The sequence below is a fragment of the Tachypleus tridentatus genome, chromosome 8 (assembly GCF_004210375.1).
Source record: "Tachypleus tridentatus isolate NWPU-2018 chromosome 8, ASM421037v1, whole genome shotgun sequence".
In the NCBI taxonomy this organism is placed as follows: domain Eukaryota; kingdom Metazoa; phylum Arthropoda; class Merostomata; order Xiphosura; family Limulidae; genus Tachypleus; species Tachypleus tridentatus.
Genome location: NC_134832.1, coordinates 91,930,939 through 91,950,650, shown reverse-complemented (window position 1 = coordinate 91,950,650; position 19,712 = coordinate 91,930,939).

Genomic DNA, 19,712 nt, shown 5'->3' with positions numbered 1-19,712 from the left:
GATTCATACAACAGTATTCCACTTGCCACTGTGTTTTTCTTCCTCAGTAGTCCGTGTTTTTTTTTCATAATAGATGGTATGCCATTGTTTCTTTTGGCCTTCATATCCAGGTACAGTTGGCAGAATTGGGTTTGTCCTTAGATGACGTTGCTGTCTCCACTGGTCAGTCCACCCCACCATGGCTTATTACCATCTCCAAATGTGACTTTTCTTTGGGTCATCTGAAGAAGTCTTGATTGGAAATACCGTCTCATATTTCCCAAATATCTTTCAAACCATCCTCCCATTACTATTTATACTGATGGTTTGAAATCGAGTGACTCTGTGGGCTCTACCATGTGGTTTGGTGGTTGCACACAGAATCCCCTCTGCAGTTTTTATGTTCACTGCCGAATTGTGTACTATTTCTTTTGCCCTCACTGATAAATTGAATAATTTACTGATTGACTAACTAATTTTCTCTGACCTTGTTATATCATTAATCTTTTTTGCTTACTACACCAAACTTCTAGATATTGCATCATCATGATGTAATGAAAAGCTTCCTCAAGTAAACAAACATTTAAATCAAAATATTAAATACACAATTTTTAGTACAGAGTACTTTTTAAAAGTCCACGACCCCTCCAATAATTTAGTTTTACGAGAAACAGATCGTGTAATTATACGCATTACTTGTATTCTCTGTCAGTTTACTGTCTAAACATAGGTTAACATTCAAACATAAATATTTTATAATTTTCTTAGCTGTTTGTTATGAAACGTACACTTACTGGATCTTTGGATGAAGTTGATGCTGACTGTGTGAGTTTACAAATCGTATGATTAAAAGTTGCAGGCTCTTACATTGTGATATTATCAGATACACTGATTTCACAGAACTGCAACTAGGTATCTTCCCATAGCTAGGGCAGTTCTAACAACTTGTGCAACTAGCCTTCTTTCCTGTTGTATAGGGCCCATGCTTTTGTACATGTCTCAGTCTCATCCTAACATTGTAGTTTCAGGTAGGTAAATATAGTGATAATGACTGGAAGGGTTGTCAGGAATTTCAATCTTAGTTGCCACTGTGATTGATATAAAACTACTTGTGTGAGGTAACTTCATCACTGCCAATGTAAATGTCTTTTGATATACCTTGGCTATTGCTATCATTGCTTGGAGGATCCTTGGCTTTCCTTGAAATACTTTACCATTGTAGATTGGTTTGTAATTAATTGAACACTTCGTTCCAGCTCAGAGAAACCATTGGAAGAATTTTGCTCCAGAAAAGTGTGCTCTGAAATGTAGTGGACGATCCAGAGGTTAATACACATTCTGTGCCTGTAAAACTTTCTGAATGACATCCACTGATGGTGCATACCATGAACTGGAACTAATGCGTTATTGTTGATTCGGTTATCACCCTCTTTATGGACATTTGCGTAACTTAAGAAACTAAGTTGTGAGGTACAGCCACAGGTAGACTCAATTAGCATGGTAGAGATTGATGATAGTTCAATAGCAGTTGGGCCCTCATCAACGGGGTCTGCCAGGTCAAACCTGATGTCTTAGAATGGTTGTGAAGGGTTTCGGGTAGTTTATCTTATTAAAGATTACATTATTTTATAAGTTTCTTCTTTAAAAGCATAGAAACCAGAATATTCAGTACAAACAGAATGAAGGACAAACATAATTGACTAATTCAGAAAACAAGAGAGTCAGAAGGGTTAATTGCTTGATTTTAAATTTTAAGAATCAGGATTAAAATGTTAGATCAAATGTATTTTGATTCGCCTACTCATAAATATTTTGATTTGATCCAATCAAACTATCTCCCGTTACTGTCACTCCAAACATAAAATGTGTTCCCACCTCCCCCTGATATAGTCTGAGTGTTTCCTTTACTGTCATCTCTTCAATCAAAATTCAGTCCCTGCCGAATATTTCAATGTCAATATTAAAATATTTTATCATTCGCGTCAGTGAAAATAACACTTTCACAATATCTTCAAATAATTCTCTACTGGTAAATAATGACAAATATATTTTTCAAATTCTTAACATTCAGATGAAATTGTTAACATTCTTGCTATGAATAGGTTAAAGTACATATGCAATGAACTTTTACAGAGTTACGTTCAAAGTTTAATTACACTACTTTATATTCAATGCATATGAATAAACTTGGTGTCGAAATGTAGTTAAGAAATTAAAATGTAATATCATATAAGTTTTACTTTCTTAATTTTAAAATAAATAAATTCTCAAGCTTCCCTTGTATAAGTATATATGTATTTTCTTATAGCAAAGCCACATCTGGCTATCGTCTGTGTCCCTCAAGGTGAATCAAACCCCTGATTTTAGCGTTGTAAATCCGAATAATTACTGCTGTCCTACCGGCGAACTGTTGCATGAAATTTGTTCTCTAGGTCTTTAACTTCTCCAATTTACTTATCAACCCTCACTGAAGTATGGAATTTAACGTGAATTACTTATTATAATAGAAATATTACTAAAACATATTCTAATTTTATATCTTTCAATCTTCTTAATTTACAGAGACACAAAAAAGAAAGTCAGATACACCTGCCACGCCCACCTGTTTCATCGTCTCTTTCACAAATTGCCAACAACCTACATAAAGACAAAATCTTAATCCATTAAATGACGTATAATGTTACATTGTTCTCAGTACAAAGTACTTTTAATTTCTGCTTCAGTTTGAATGTTTACCTTGCAGTGTTCAGCTTAGAGAATTGGTTAAAGAATCTTATGCCTCAGCTAGAAAGTCAGTTAAATTACAATAGTTATAGGACGCTGCTTTCTGAATGTACATTCTGTATTCTTAGATACACAATTTAAATAAATAAACGATACACAACGTATTAGTACCATTGTTATGTGTGATGTTATTCAATAGCATAACTTGTTATGTCTACTAAAAGTGTGCTACATTTCGTGAAAATACACATAAAGTATTAAAAGTCACAGCATGGAAACTTGAATAGTTATTTTGTTGTTACAAGATTAGTGTTATCCACTGAGACCCTCTTTATGTATTGATTCGTTCGTGTTATACAACAGTTATAGGTAACTTTGTATAATATCCACACATGTGTAAAAGACGACAGATACACACATATATATATATATGTATTGCCATATGCACGTGTAATTATTACACATTGTCGCAAACTTAAGACAGCCTGCCTCTGGCTTGTGTAACATTGGCTATGTTCTAGCTATGTTTGATAATTACTGTACTCTATTGTACTGCCAACTATAAACTGTTAAATTCAGTACATTTTAGGTATCACAAAATAAATAATCACTGGCATAATTCAAATGAAGTAAGGTTTCTCTAATCAAAGTGATTTCAATATTTATGTTGTCACCACACCACATATATCAACGCACATTCAAACCAACCTATGATAAATATCTTGCCAGATGTAACTCTTGTAGCCAAACTAACAAAAATTGTACCACTCCTCACAAGACAAACCACTTCCTTCAGTTGGCATTACAGAAAAATAAGTAAAGACAAATAAAATGAAACAAGGACTGTTCGACTTAAATTCATAACAACCTGATTCATATACCATTGAGAGAGATCACAACTCCTTCACTGCACGTTTCAGTAACATGAATGTTTGCTCGCTCTCCTCATTTAATCTAAAATGCATTTCAACTTCAGTGAGAACTTATAATGTTGCAGTGATCGATGAAAAGTTGGCCACGAATCATCAGTAGTATAATGTAAGACCAAAGAAACTGTGGGTACCTTGCTTGTTTATAAGTTGAGATAAGTCTTGTACAGCTGTGATCTTTGTAGTGTCAGTAACGACTCCTTCTATACTCATAATATAATCAAACGATTCTACCTACCACCATGTGCACAAGTACGTCATTTACTAGTTTCAACTTAAAACCTGCCACTCTTACTCTCTGAATTACGTGATCAGGTTTTCATCAACTGACTTAAGCATGCAGCCAAACACCAAAATATCTTTAATATGCATGAGACATGTCTCCCATTGCAACCACTTCACTGCAAGTTCCAAAGTAGTAAGTGCATTTCAAAAGGTGAATGGCATGATGCAAATTTTATACGAAATATTTTTGAGTAATAAAAGCAGTTTTAGGTCTGTTCTTGTCATACAGTATCTGAATTCAAAGTTTAATCTATTGAACCAACATGCTCCTTATAATTTGTCCAGATATTTAAATGTCTAAGATAGTTGAAGGCTGTCAACATAAGTTACAATTTTCTCCCATTTACAATTACACTACATTTACACCAAAACCTGAAACAGACTCTTTCTTTCTAATAATCACAACTGTAAATGCCCAAGACTATGTGCTCCATACTTTAACATTGACTATATATCAGCACCGGTTTATCCAAATATTCAAGGAAATCTATTTATCTGTTTTTAGTCATACACGTGTCAATTGTATCTACCTGATATTAAGTTACTGTTATTTAACCTCAATTGTTATCTGATCTCTCAAATACGTTAGCACATTTATCCAATAAATCACAGAGCTTCTGTTACAGTGTTAAAACTAGATTTTTTGCACAATTCTTAATCAGCAAATTCAAATATATAAATAATCATAAGACATGATGGAGGCAACAAGAGAAATACTGTTAGCTTCAATCACCTCGAATTCATTCACCGTGGAATATGTGAGTGGAAAGTGAATTAACAAACTAACCATACTTTCAGAACTACATTGGGACTTCAGCCTTCCTTGTACAGATTACTGTATGTGCTAGTGTTGCTTGATTTCTGGACAGGAAACAGTACACTTCATATGTTGATGACTGTATCAATTCATTACTTGGTACCAATGCATTAGACCTCATCTGTAGTAAGTCATAAAACACTACTTGTATAAACATAGGTATTATGATTCCACTACATACTTGGGCGAAATTCATAAGACGGCTTGCACCTAAAAGTTTGTTGGCCAACTTAGCTTTTTAAGGGCTTGGTGGTGATTATTATGTTCCTGTGAGAATACAAGAGAGAGTGAGAACTGAACTGATGTTTCATGAGAAAGCCATCCATTGCTGACAAAGTCATGGATGTATAGAATGCATTCGTGTATGATATGGAGGGTTAAACTAGCTTTCTGAAGTTGAAAAAGTAGTAACTACTGCTTCATGTTGATTCTAATGTATTTGCTGTGTTGTTGATCAAAATTGATAGTCTCGTCTACCTTTCTGTAGGATAAGGCACATACAGTTCACTTTAAAGTGACCCAGCATTCATTCCACACAGGCCATGACATAGTAGAACGATGAAAGTTACACCTACTCACTGGAAACTGATGGGCTGGTGTTGCAACACCAGGTGTTTGAGTAGTTAGTTAACCTTTGGCCAAGCTCGCACTCAATCAGGAGGACATTTTGTCTAAGGTACCACCACACTAGCTGCTGTTGTAAGTTTTGATCTTTTGATTTCTGTTCATAGTTGTTACTTTAAACCTTATCAAAGCAGAAACTAACTTTATTAGAGTAAGTAAATCTCTCACACTCAAGTAATCCTTCATTGGTTCTCCAGATAGTCCTTAAATGAACTTGTCAATGAAGATCTGCCAGAGCCAGGTATGTTTTAGTGTACAAATGGTACACACTACCCGTTTAAATTATCCTCTATCAACTCTGATGGATAGCTCCTTTTTCTACTAAGTTGAACAATTGATACAAATTGTTATGACCGTTGCATCTCACTCATGTGTCTCATAGAATCAAAGGCTGAAGTCCAGCCTAGAGATCAGTGATTGCACTACCTATTTATGAGACAAGCCATTCCAAACATTTATCTCCATAAAGTATTTCGAGAAATGTTCCACATCCTCTTTAGACAAGTTCTCGATTGTTTTTTTGTATGGTGTTCTAGAGTAGCTAGTTTTGAGTCGTCCGTCTCTGGGACAGCGGTAATTCTTCATATTTACAACGTTAGAATAAGGGGTTCGGTTCCTCTCGTGGAACACATCAGATAGCCTGATGTGGCTTCGCTATAAGAAAACACATACACAGTTTTGAGTCGCATATATATTTTCGATGCAAATCTTATTTGTTACACACATAAACGTAGGAGGCGAGGGGTGAAGGAGAAAATTGCCACAAAATTCTCGTCCCAACAGTTTTTCGGGCAAAAATCACACATAATATTCTGTAAAAGCTCCACACATATCTATAGCTCTTATATTTGGAAATGTATTATGCCTTTTCAAAAATATATATTACCCACACATGACATTTTCAGTTGCACCTTTTTAACCTATTAGTGCAGTAGATTCCGCGTGAAAGTTACCGGCATCAATTTTTTCAAGCGACTATAAATCTTATGTATATAATTTAAAAGTTTATTTGATATTTTCGGCCAAAATTTATTTTCGCCCCCAGTCAGAATCAAGCCCCTACATCAATAGTAACACATCACTTCAGATCTACTTTATTTCACATTACTGTTAACCTATATTCGCATTCCTCTAGGTATGTGTTGTTTCTCGTCATTTCTTGATCAATCAAACTAAAGATAAACAATATATTTTTGAAACGATAGAAATAAACTTGTATTAAATGTAAACAAAACAATTATTCATTATCTATAATACAAAATATAATTCGCAAATAAGCTTGCATTTTATAAACTTTTAGTATTCTCAAGACAAATATTGGCTCCTTATTTTCAAAACGATTTGTGGTTTATTATTTTATAATTCGTCTGATACTCTATATGTTTCAGCCGTTACTGACTGATGATTCATCTGGTACTCTGTATGTTTCAGCCGTTACTGACTAATGATTCATCTGGTACTCTATATGTTTCAGCTGTTACAAAGTGATGATTCATTCGTTACCCTGTATGTTTCAGTTGTCACTGAGTGGTGATTCATCCGTTACTCTATATATTTCAGCTGTTACTAAGAGATGATTCATCCATTACTCTGTATGTTTCAGCTGTTAATGAATGATGATTCATCCGTTATTCTGTATATTTCAGCTGTTACTAAGTGATGATTCATCCGTTACTCTGTATGTTTCAGGTGCTAATGATTGATGATTTATCGGTTACACTGTATATTTCAGTTGTCACTGAGTGATGATTCATCAGTTACTCTATACATGTTTAAGCTGTTACCGGCATGGCTAGGTGGTTAAGGTACTCTAAATCGTAATCTAAAGGTCGCGGGCTTGAATCGCCGTCGCACCAAACATGTTCGCATTTTCAGCCGTGGGGGCGTTATAATGTCACGGTCAATCCCACTTAAAATTCCACGTAAAAAAGTAACCCAAGAATTGGCGGTGAGTGGTGATGACTAGCTGCCTTCTCTCTAGTCTTACACTGCTAAGTTAGGGATGGCTAACGTAGATAGCCGTTGTGTAGCTTTGCGCAAAATTCAAACCAATCATCTATTACTGGTTTATTAGTAACCTGTTACTGAGATGTTATTCATTTGAATATATTGTTGATTCTTGTTATAAAGTAATAATTCATAAGCTATAGTCTATATTTCATGAGTTACTGGATTGTTATTCACTTGCAACTTCCTATGATATATTAGTTACTGGATTAAGACTCATCTACTTATCACGACCTGGTGATTAGAGCGCTCACCTCGTTGTCTGCAGAATCAAAACCCGTCTCCGAACAAGTTTGTTCTTTCTTATCGTGGGGACGCTAAAAGTAAAGACCAATCTGTTGATAAGAAACTTGGTGGTGGACAATGTTGAGTGGTTAACTTCTCCTTAGTGTACCTCTTCAACATTTGGGATGGCAAGTCCAGATAGCCCATGAGTACCTTTGTGCGAAATTCTACAAACGAACAAATAAATCATTTGTAATGTATTATGATTAATTTAGTATTGGATTATTATCCGTTTTTTAATGAATTGTTATTTGAAAATGGAAAAACAAACACCAGTAAGTTTGGATTTTTATAACTTTATATGTGAGAAAACCCCACATTTTCAACAGTGCAAACCTTATTGATGCAAGTGTATTTGAGACACAGCAAATCAGCCAACAAATATCAGGGCTACTTTCAATCGTATTGTTCTCGGCCTATGCTGACATTGTTTTAGGTCTGCCTTGTTTGGTTTTCAATCATATTGTTCTCGGTCTACACTAACATTGTTATAGGTTTCGCTTTGTTTAATTTTCAATCATATTGTTCACAGCCTGTGCTGGCATTGCTTTAGATTTGATTTGTTTGATTTTCAATCATATAGTTCACAGGCTATGCTGACATTGCTTTAGATTTACTTTGTTTGATTTTCAATCATATTGTTCACAGGCTATGCTGGCATTGCTTTAGATTTGCTTTGTTTGATTTTCAATCATACTGTTCACAAGCTATGCTGGCATTGCTTTAGATTTGCTTTGTTTGATTTTCAATCATATTGTTTACAGGCTATGTTGACATTGCTTTAGATTTGCTTTGTTTGATTTTCAATCATATTGTTTACAGGCCATGCTCGCATTGCTTTAGATTTGCTTTGTTTGATTTTCAATCATATTGTTCACAGGCTATGATGGCATTGCTTTAGATTTGCTTTGTTTGATTTTCAATCATATTGTTCACAAGCCATGCTCGCATTGCTTTAGATTTGCTTTGTTTGATTTTCAATCATATTGTTCACAGGCTATGATGGCATTGCTTTAGATTTGCTTTGTTTGATTTTCAATCATATTGTTCACAAGCCATGCTCGCATTGCTTTAGATTTGCTTTGTTTGATTTTCAATCATATTGTTCACAGGCTATGCTGACATTGCTTTAGATTTGATTTTCAATCATATTGTTCACAGGATAGGCTAGCATTACTTTAGATTTGCTTTGTTTGATTTTCAATCATATTGTTCACAGGCTATGCTGACATTGCTCTAGATCTGCCTTGTTTGTAACAGTATCGACCAACTCGGACAAGGAGTGCACATTTGATCCAACAGGAAATGGTCACATCCGCTGCTCGCAACGCTCCTGCTATGTGAGAGGTGGGGTTAAAGATTCTACTGGTGAAAGCAAGGAAGTGGTGCAGAAGAAGACGATAACCGGCAATAACTTGAAATCTTGTAATGTTTTCTGACACAACAAAGGCACAAAGCGAGAAGTTAATGAATTCATGCCCCCCTCTCTCTTTCTCAAATAAAAGTTCCAAATGATAGAATCTGCACTTTGGCAAATATATTTTATTTTCTGTGTTCAATTTTAAGAAACGTTAAATATATTTTCGTTATTTCTGAACAGCTTTCATTATTATTTATAGAACAAATAAAAAATTAAAAATTAGTTCATAATACAACAGCTGCAACTTTTGTGTCGGATCGAAACACTGTACTCATTAAAATTCGAACACGCACCCTTATAAAAGCTGCTGTTACCAACAGTGGTATCTCTGCGGATTTACAACACTATGAACCGAATTTCTATATCCGTTGTGAGCAGAACACAAGTAGCGCATTGTATTATTTTGTGCGTAACTTCCAAGAAACTGTTATTGTATTATGAAGTGATTATTTAGATAAGTAAACCACTTAGTAACCATTAAATAAAGGATTAGCTACAACAAGTGTAGTTTTCAAATCATTCGCATATGATCGCTTTAATTAAAAGAGATAAGTTATTTTGGCAAGGAGTTAACACAAATATTCAATGTTTTATGACAATGTGGTCACTCTTAAGGATGAATAGACTTTTATAATCAAACCGTGGTCGTGCTGTCGCTCTTTTTGTATCACGTGCGAAATGTCATGAATTAAACTATTGCCACAAACTGTTGGTCATGTTAAATGATTTTTAAGTCGAACGTAAAACAGGAGAAGACAAAAACTTTCCATTCCGAGTTTGAAAAGTTGGTAAGGTAATAAAATGTTAAAATTGTGGCTTATCCTGATCTAGTGTTATATATACACACTACGTATTACAGAAATTTAATTAATATTAACGGCGAATGTATTGCTTGGCTTTTCTTCTCTTTTTTTTTTCCCTTTTTGATAGGAAAATACTTCAAGAATGGTTCCCTGTAGGATAACGGTAAGTTTACACACTTATAATGTTAAAATATTGGGTTCGATTCCACACGGTAGACACAGCAGATAGCCAATTTTTTTCACCGCTAGGAAGGTAAATAAAATGTCTAATGTTTTGACAATATTCCATAGATAAATAGTTTTGTATCTGTTCATTAGGCCTGGCATGGTCAGGTGGGTAAGGCGCTCGACTCGTAATATAAAAGTCACACCAAACATGCTCGCCCTTTCAGGCGTGAGGGTGTTCTAATTTAACGATCAATCCCACTATTCGTTTGTGAAAGAGTAGCTAAAGAGCCGGCGGTGGGTGGTAATGACTAACTACCTTTCCTCTAGTTTTACACTGCTAAATTAGGGGCGGCTAGCGCAAATAGCCTTCGTGCAGCTTTGCGCGAAATTCAGAAACAAACGAACAAAAACGTCTCTTCCATCATTTGTATGGCCCGGCATGGCCTAGCGCGTAAGGCGTGCGACTCGTAATCCGAGGGTCGCGGGTTCGCGCCCGCGTCGCGCTAAACATGCTCGCCCTCCCAGCCGTGGGGGTGTATAATGTGACGGTCAATCCCACTATTCGTTGGTAAAGAGTAGCCCAAGAGTTGGCGGTGGGTGGTGATGACTAGCTGCCTTCCCTCTAGTCTTACACTGCTAAATTAGGGACGGCTAGCACAGATAGCCCTCGAGTAGCTTTGTGCGAAATTTCCAAACAAACAAACAAACAAACAAAATCCATCATTTGTTATAATTAATCTAATTCTGCGCTCAAATTCTGAGAAAACAGCTTCGAACATATCAACAGAGACAGATAAGATACCATCAGGAATCTGATGTTTCACTTCTTCGAGTCTTTTGGTTTGTTATGACAGACGTTATTTTCAAAAAGCTCCAGAGATGAATGTGTAAAGAAGTTAAATTGGACGAACGAGAGAACCATTTGATACGTCCTCCGCTACTCATCTAAAGCTTTTTTTTTTTTTTTTTTTAACCAACGAATAGTGGGAATGGCATTCATTTTATAACGCTCCCACGGCTGACAGGGACAGCGTATTTGATGTGACGGGAATTCGAACTCACAACCCTCGGGTACAAGTCCAGAGCCTTAACCACCTGGCCACTCCAGGCGTAACCAATTTTGAGACTAAGTTTACAACTTTAGATCGCGGTTCTTTCATTAAGTCAACTTGCTAGGTAGGAACTAAAACGATAAAACTAAATAAACTCTCAAATATAAATTAAAATCGAGTCACAGTTCATAAATTCTTTGTCTTACGAAATTATTTTGTACCATTATTAGAATATGGTCTACGAAACAGCTTTTATACCAGGCTAATGCTGTAACTGGTTCAAAGCTCCTTCTATATAAATCTAAGTGTTTCAAAGTAAAGACGAAATTATGGTATCCAAAGAAAAAACTTTTTTCTTTTGTTCGAACGATTAAATCATATTCCGAAATAAAACCAAACTTCACAAAAAATGAATTCAATTTAACAAATTGATAATGATTTGGTTTGGTTTATTTTGAATTTTGCGCAAAGCTACACAAGGGCTATCTGTGCTAATCGTCCCTAATTTAGCAGTGTAAGACAAGAGGGAAGGCTGCTAGTCATCACGGTTCACCGCCAACTCTTGAGCTACTCTTTTACCAACGAATAGTGATATTAACCGTAACTTATTTACGCTCACATAGTTGAAAAAGCGAGCATGTTTGGTGTGACGGGAATTAAAATCGAAGCACATCCAGAAGTTACATCTATCAAACCTACTTCATTAACTTAAGCCTAAATACTCAAACTAGTGTTCTGCAAATGTTTTTAGATTAACATCTGTTGTATTCGACCAGTGAAGTATCAAAAGAAAATTTAAGAAAACGAATAAGTTTAAGAATTTCATTAAGATTGGTAACGAGAAATCAGTAACCTTGAAAGTGTTATTAAACTCACCTCTTTGTTATACTCAGCTCGTAATTTTTTTAAATCTTCATGGTGGTTAAAGTCCACTAAAATAAATAATAGTTGTTGCTGTAAACACACATTTTACTTCAACCAAAATAAAGTGCCTTAAAGTACCTGTAATTCCATTTACTGTAAGGTATTAAGCTTACAAGATTTATAGTAACGAAATCCGAAGAAGCAAATAGATCTATACTGACCACTACTGATTCTTGGATAACTCTTTCACCAACGGATAGTGCAATTGATTGTCTCTTTATATCGAACACACAGTTGAAAGAACAAGCATGTTTGATGATTGAGATTTGAACCAGCGACTCACAGATTGTGAGTCTGTGGGCAGAATAGAGACAATCCATTGCGTGAACTTTTGTTTTATTTTGTTAGCTCTAAATCTCCTAAAATATGCTATAAACTCAAAATTAACGGTTAGGTCTACTATCCATCTAAATGTTCGTAACAGACATTAGATTTATCTCATACTGAGAATGACTTTAATGTGATTATTTGGAAGAAAACTTACACGTTTCGCTCTCTTCTTTGTGCGTTGCTTCAAATTCAGTTCTTCTATTTCCTCCGCACGGTTTCGTTTCAGTTGTTCTATTTCCGTTTCGTAATCTCCTAAATAAAAGAACAGTGTCTTTGATAGCTCTATATTTTCACATTCTTATCGTTTTGCGATTTTTATAATCTAGTCTAGCGTTTCGCATAGTGTAGGACGCGATTGGTTAGGGTAATGTCAATAGCGTGAGAATGCACACGCTATTAATAATGAAAAGTTTTTATTATTGATTAATTGATAGAAATAATAAGAAAGTACTACAACAGACATATTTAATGTACGTGTCTCGTCTCTTAATTCAGTCACAGTGGGGGAGGGAAACACAAGAAACTATATTTAGTTTCACTGTGTCGGTATTTGGGTATTGATGTTGTTAAATACCCAGGAGGGTAAGGTACATATGACCTCTTCCTCCCAAACTATATTTATTAAAGCAGGTTTGTTTGGTTTTGAATTTCGCGCAACGCTACACGAGGGCTTTCTGCGCTAGCCATCCCTACTTTAGCAGTGTAAGACTAGAGAGAAGGCAACTAGTCATCACCACCCACAGCTAGGTCTTGGGCTACTCTTTTACCAACGAATAGTGGGATTGAACGTCAAATTATAACGCCCCTATGGCTAAAAGGGCAGGCATGTTTGATGTGACGGGATTCGAACCCACGACCCTCATATTACGAGTCGAGCGCCCTAACCACCTGTTCATATTATTGAACATACAGACAGGTCAAACTCCTTTTCTATACATTCGGGAAACTAAATTTAAAATTTGTACACTCTGGAGACTAAAATCAAGATCTCTGTACTTCGGAATGTAAAATCAGAGTACATTAACTCAGACAATTAAAAGATCTGAATTTGTAATATCCGAAAATGTAGAGTATAATAGTATTTGGAACACGTGAATAACATAAATCATGATATAATGGGCTTGAGGTAGGGCATGTCATTGGCGTCTGCAGTGAAGGGGTCAAGAAGGGCATTTCCTCCCTGGAACATCAGAAACACAATTTTTTCTTTCTTCATTCAGCATATTTACATGAGTTTCTATTCATTTCACAATATCACCCCATCCTGGATAAATTTCTGCGGGCGTCTTTGAAGCAGGTGCTTCAGTTTCTTTATAATAACTTCATACAACGTTAATATTTAACCAAAATACTTTGCTGAGCTCTCCATTCCAATAAAGTGCTTGAGAGGGACAACACATCCAACTGGAAATAACAAAAATGACAACGATTAACAATTAACAAACACGTAAATAATAAATAATTAAGAAATTATTACAAAAATAATAACACATGTTAAATAATGTCACACGAATTTAAAAGTGTAGAATTCACGGTATCTAATCTTTTTCTTTTTTTATGGGGAGAAGTAATTTCTCGAATAGAACAGGTAAGAAATTTTATTATGCTTTAAGCTAAGTTTTCTAAAAAAAAAAGAAAAAAAGAATAAACACTTAAATAATGGAAATTATTATTGTTGAATTATATTGCTAGTTTTGTTGCAACTCTTATCTACATCAAATAAAAATCTTACTGCTGGTTACATTCAACAAAACGACGGTTAAGTAACCAGTGCAGAGTAAACAAATAACTTTGACAGTGCTGTTGTTCGTTAAGTTTCAAGATTTACACCAACATTATATATACCATATGTCAAATTCACATAATGCGATATACCGTTTCAGGTATGTATAAGTGCATAGTTTTTCTACTTAATTTAAAAGTATTCCCTTTAATTTATAGATATATTGATGATTTAATTATTAGTAGTATTTATTTGCTTTTATTCGCAAGTTTTCATTTATTATTAAGTTCTTACAATTCCTGTTTACTAGCGGAACCTCAGCAACAATGGTAAGTTTCTTTAAGCACATAACTAGAAACGTTTATAATTGTTGTCATTTAAGCACTGTATACTAGTGGAGCCTCAGCAACAATGGTAAGTTTCTTTAAGCACATTAGAAACGTTTATAATTATTGCCGTTGCTCCACTCGTTATTATTATACTTCGTTTAGCACAATATGAATGTATTGTTAATTTGTTATAAAGATTTTTTAAAGTTTAAATACCCAATATGTTAGACACGAGTTAGTAATTTCTTGTCTGCGTTTACGATTTTCCTTCTCGTAATGATAATGTTCCATCATTTTGGTTTGAAAAAATTATAATTCCTCAGTTACTTACATGCTGTAAAGTTCGTAATGGATAGACATATTTTACTAATAAAACATATATATTTTGGTTATGAGACTTAAATTTGCTGGTTTTTGATATCTTTTATGTTTTTGATTTTTTAATAAATATAATAAAATATTACAGTTACAACAGAAAGTGTTCCGTACCCCTGCGTCCCGAATAGTTTTTTGCTCATAACTTAAAAAGTATCACGATTAGGTTAATAAAAGTATAATATATTATAAATATTATACCAACACACATCTACATAAATTTTTTATGTAAATTGAACGACAAATAAACTGTTTATAAACAAAGAACCAACAGAGGAGGGGCAGAAATTGTTCGTACGTCTACTTTAATGGTCAGTTGTGTAGCCTTTCAGGTGAATTACTTGGCGGAAGCACTCCTCATAGCCCTCCATGATCGTTTGACAGTGCTCGACTGGTATTTTCTTTCATTCTTCTTTACAGAAGGTCTCCAACTCTTGCAAGTTTTTCGGATGACGCTGATGAACCCTGGTCTTGAACTCATGCTAAACGTTTTCAATTGGGTTGAGATCGGGTGACTGCGATGGCCATACCAGAACGTTTATGTGGTTACTCTGCAACCAGGATTGCACATATTTCGATGTGTGCTTAGGGTCATTGTCGTACTGGAAGATCCAACGACGGCCAAGACGCAAGTTCTGAACATCATTCTTGATATAAGTGGCTAATATATCAACTTACCCTTCTTTTTTTCATGATTCCGTTGGCGCGGTGAAGGCTGCCTACACCAGAAGAGCTGAAGGAACCCCATAGCATGATCGAGCCATCTCTGTGTTTAAGTGTAGGGACGGTGTTATTTGGAAGATTTCATTCCTCCTTTTTACGGAAAATATAGCGAACATCATTGTGGCCGAAAAGCTCGATATTAGTCTCGTCTGACCAAAGAGTGCTCTTCCAATAGGTAAAGGGTTTATCTACATGCTTTCTTGCATATCTCAATCAGTTTATTTGTCGTTTAATTTACATAATAATTAATGCAGACGTGTGTTAGTATAATATTTGTAATATATTATACTTCTATTGGCCTTATCGTGATACTTTTTAAGTTATTAGCAAAAAACTACTCGGGACGCAGAGGGTACGAACACTTTCTATTGTAATTGAGTTATGTTGAAAGATAATAATATTCATACAATACGTTCAAAAACAGTTACAGTAAAGGTAATCAGTTTTCTAAATGCAGGTAACTTTACACGTGGTTTGGGGTTCACCACGTTAATATTTGGTAACACACACATGCGAGTGAGACGGCATGATGAAAAGTTATTGAAATCATTCCCACCACTGAGAGTCTATTTTAACACCGTATTCACTATATGGGAGAAGAGGTGTATATTATCTTGTTGAAAATTGTATAGTCCCCCCATCCCCATAGAATAACAGTAGTTATAAATCTTCACCTCTTAAATTTGATCACGTTGTTCAACAAGATATAAAGCTATTACGGAAACTGGAAAGCCAACTTCAGAGAAAAGTTTAAATTTTAGCCTCGCCATAACGGCTTATAAAATGTCTTTAAGTTCGTTGTTGTTGTTTTGGAACAGCTCATTTTTTATTTTTGTCTTTATTTCTAGGATCATTTGATAAAATATTTCAAATGATTGACTTAAGGTTATCGGGATCTTAATAGCAATATTCTGCAAAGACAAAAATTCATATAATACTTTTAATTCTCAATGTAAAAAATTTGAAGTTCTTACTTATTTCACCAACCAGTTACACATGCAAATCTCTTGTGCTGAGATACAAACGTTAACACTTTTACACTTAAAATGTATTTTTAATAGATACCTATCTCCTGTCACATAAAGCTACCTCAATTACTCTTTGCACTCTAAGCATTGCTAAAAAAATATTTTTGCAATCAGTGCATCAGTCTTTATACGCTATCAACTTTATGCCTTTTCTAAACATGTGCATATCATGTGACTGTTCTCCACCAGTAGTGGCACATCTGTCTCCCTCTACTATTCCTTCTTAATCCTCATTTTCAAGAATTGACCTGTTCTAAAAGAAGAACGCCAGCCATAAGGAGGATGGGTGTGAATTACCTATGGGAAATCATATTTTGGTGTTAAAAAATAACTTCTGATATAGTATTATCTCCGCTCTGTAAAGGTAAATGGGTCAGTTAAGAAGCACTGCAGAATAAGTAACTATCCAGAATGAACAGGTGCACTCTGAGATGAATAAAGCACATAAATGGGATACTTCTGGAACAGGTATGCTCTTTGCACAGAAAGTTTGAAATTAAAGTAGAATGTGTGAAAAATGGATCAATAGGTGCAAGTATTAGTCATGTATAAATGTAAGTATAATGAATTATATACTTTCTCACCCTCAACTGGACAGATTCTATAACTCATTTGTAACCACAAGATTGTGGATAGGGCATGTAGACCAATATATACACATGTATGCGTGTGTATACACACAAACACACAAACCAACAACCAACTGTAAGTAAAATACCATCATTGCTTGTTCTCTTGTCTTCCTGAGAGACAATCAGTCACACTTTGGTGGTGTTACAGAACAGTTGCCATCTCCCTTTCTCATTTTGGGAGATTTTAATAGACACTCCCCTGTGTGGTAGTACTAATATATACATGAGGGATTATTCCATTGAAAATATGTTTTCAGATCACAACCTATCTCTCTTCTGTAGTGGTTCTTTTCCCTTTTTCCATGCACCTAGTCATTCTTTTACTGCTGTTGATCTACGAATCTGTTCCCCTACACTGTTTTTGGAGAGTTGACAATGGTAAGTGGAACAGTGAAACTACCCATTGTTTTAAGAAAGAATGGCTGTGGTCGGTGCCCTCTTACTTGAGTGCCATGGTGGAAGTTGGACCAGGTTGACTGACTTTTTTTACCTCTCTTTTGGAACTTGGTCCTGCAGTCGTTAGTCTTCCATCTGTTAACAACTGCATGGAGGCAGAAAGTAATTGCATAATTCAAGCAGCTGCCAGCATGTCAACTGCATAATATTTCAATAAAAGTTATTTTCTCATTGTTCAGTAAGAAGAGGTATCATCCAATTTTCAGAACATCAGTAATTGGAAAAACATTACAATGTATCTAAGAATGGTTTTGTAGTAGTATTGACATCATTGTTGTTTAATGAAAGGAGAGATCAAAAGAAATCTGTATGTATGTCATATTGAAAGAAATAATGGTGTCTGTAACTGTTTGTTAACAACAGCTTAGCATTCTTATGTTAGTTCCTGTTAAACTATGTTGAAGCATACTAAATAACCTATCCATCTGTTAACAGGATTAAAAATGATATATTTCTATATCAGTTCCTGTTGAACAAGTCAGAAACTGTGTTATCATCAAGATTAAAAGTGATGTAACATTAACAGTTGCCTGTTGAAAAATCCATGGATATGTCAAACAGTTTCTTTCAAGGTTAAACATTGGTTCATGTTGTACAATCTTGGAGTTAAACAGCTGATACCAAAACTAAACATTAGTTATTTTCAACAAATTTCAGACACAGTAAACAGCTGCTACAAAACCTAGACAAACTTGAGACACACAGTTGCAACCACTTCTAAACATCACTTCCTGTTGAACAAAAGTAACACATATTAAAAGCTGTTACCAAGATTTGTTAATTTCTTCTGTACTCTTTGTGTTGAATTTCTTTAAACAGAGAATGAGATTGTCATTGAAGGGTTTGTAGAAGATGATCTCATTTTGTTTTTTCTCAGTCTCTTAAATATACAGATCTTTTTAGACATCACTACTGGCATTTCCACATCTGCATTTGCTGCTATCGTACATTACAAATGCACTGAGAGCTCTTTCTATTTACATTTTAATTCTTTCTATCCTTCTTGGTACAAACACTACCTTTAAGGGTCAATTCCTACATTTGAGATGTCTATACTCTGACAGTACAAATGACATTACTCGTTATTTCTAGGCATCAGAATTATCCCAACAACACCAATAAAAACGCTAAACTTGCCACATTCTTTATTGCAAGCTGTCTCTGGTCTAAGGACAAACCACATAGTGACAGAGATCCTTTAGTCTTTACATACCTTCCTTCAACTAGACAGAGTAGTAGAACTGTCCAATGCAACATTACCTTACTGACAAAAGAAAACACATCTCTCAACATTTTTACCACTCCACTTTCAGTTTCTTTCAAATGTAAAAGGAATTTCAAAGACTGTCCAGTACATTCCAAATTACAGACAGAATCAATCACCTTCACTTGTACAAACTGACAGAACTGGTCTGTGTTGGCGAGTTATTTGTCTTGCATGTGATTATATCACTAACTTATCGAATCTCTCCAGTTCTACCTTTCATGTAAAAGGCCAATTTAAGTCAGAGTGCATTATTTATTTATTTGCTTTACTAGATGTAAACATCTCTGACTTGTATGCAATGACACCCTTAAACCCTCAGTTCCCAAACACCTCAACTTTCCAAATCACAAGGGCATTGGTGACATGAGTGTACTGGTATTATAACATGATCCCCACAAAAAGTATCATTGCAAAATTCAAGAACATAAACTTATATTTAACTAAATTTTTGCACCACATAGAATTAATAAATGTTTTTTAAAGTGATTATTATCTTCCTTGTATTTCACTTTTCTACTCCTGTTACCATGACATCATTTACATATATTCCCTGATCAATATTCTTTTTATTATAAAATCCTTTTTTTACTTATGGAAAAATGTTATTTACAGAGTTGTGAGAGCATCATACAGTTCTTTGATATATTTTTTTCGTTTTTGTATGTTATAAATGAAACTAGTAATAAACTGTGAATGACATATATAATAGTTTTTATTTTCTTTATACAAACAGACAAAGAAAAATAACAGCTCTTGCACATCAATTAAAAGCACAGAAAATATTTGTTCGGAGATTTGTTTTCAAATAATTTATGAACAAGCTTATATAAAT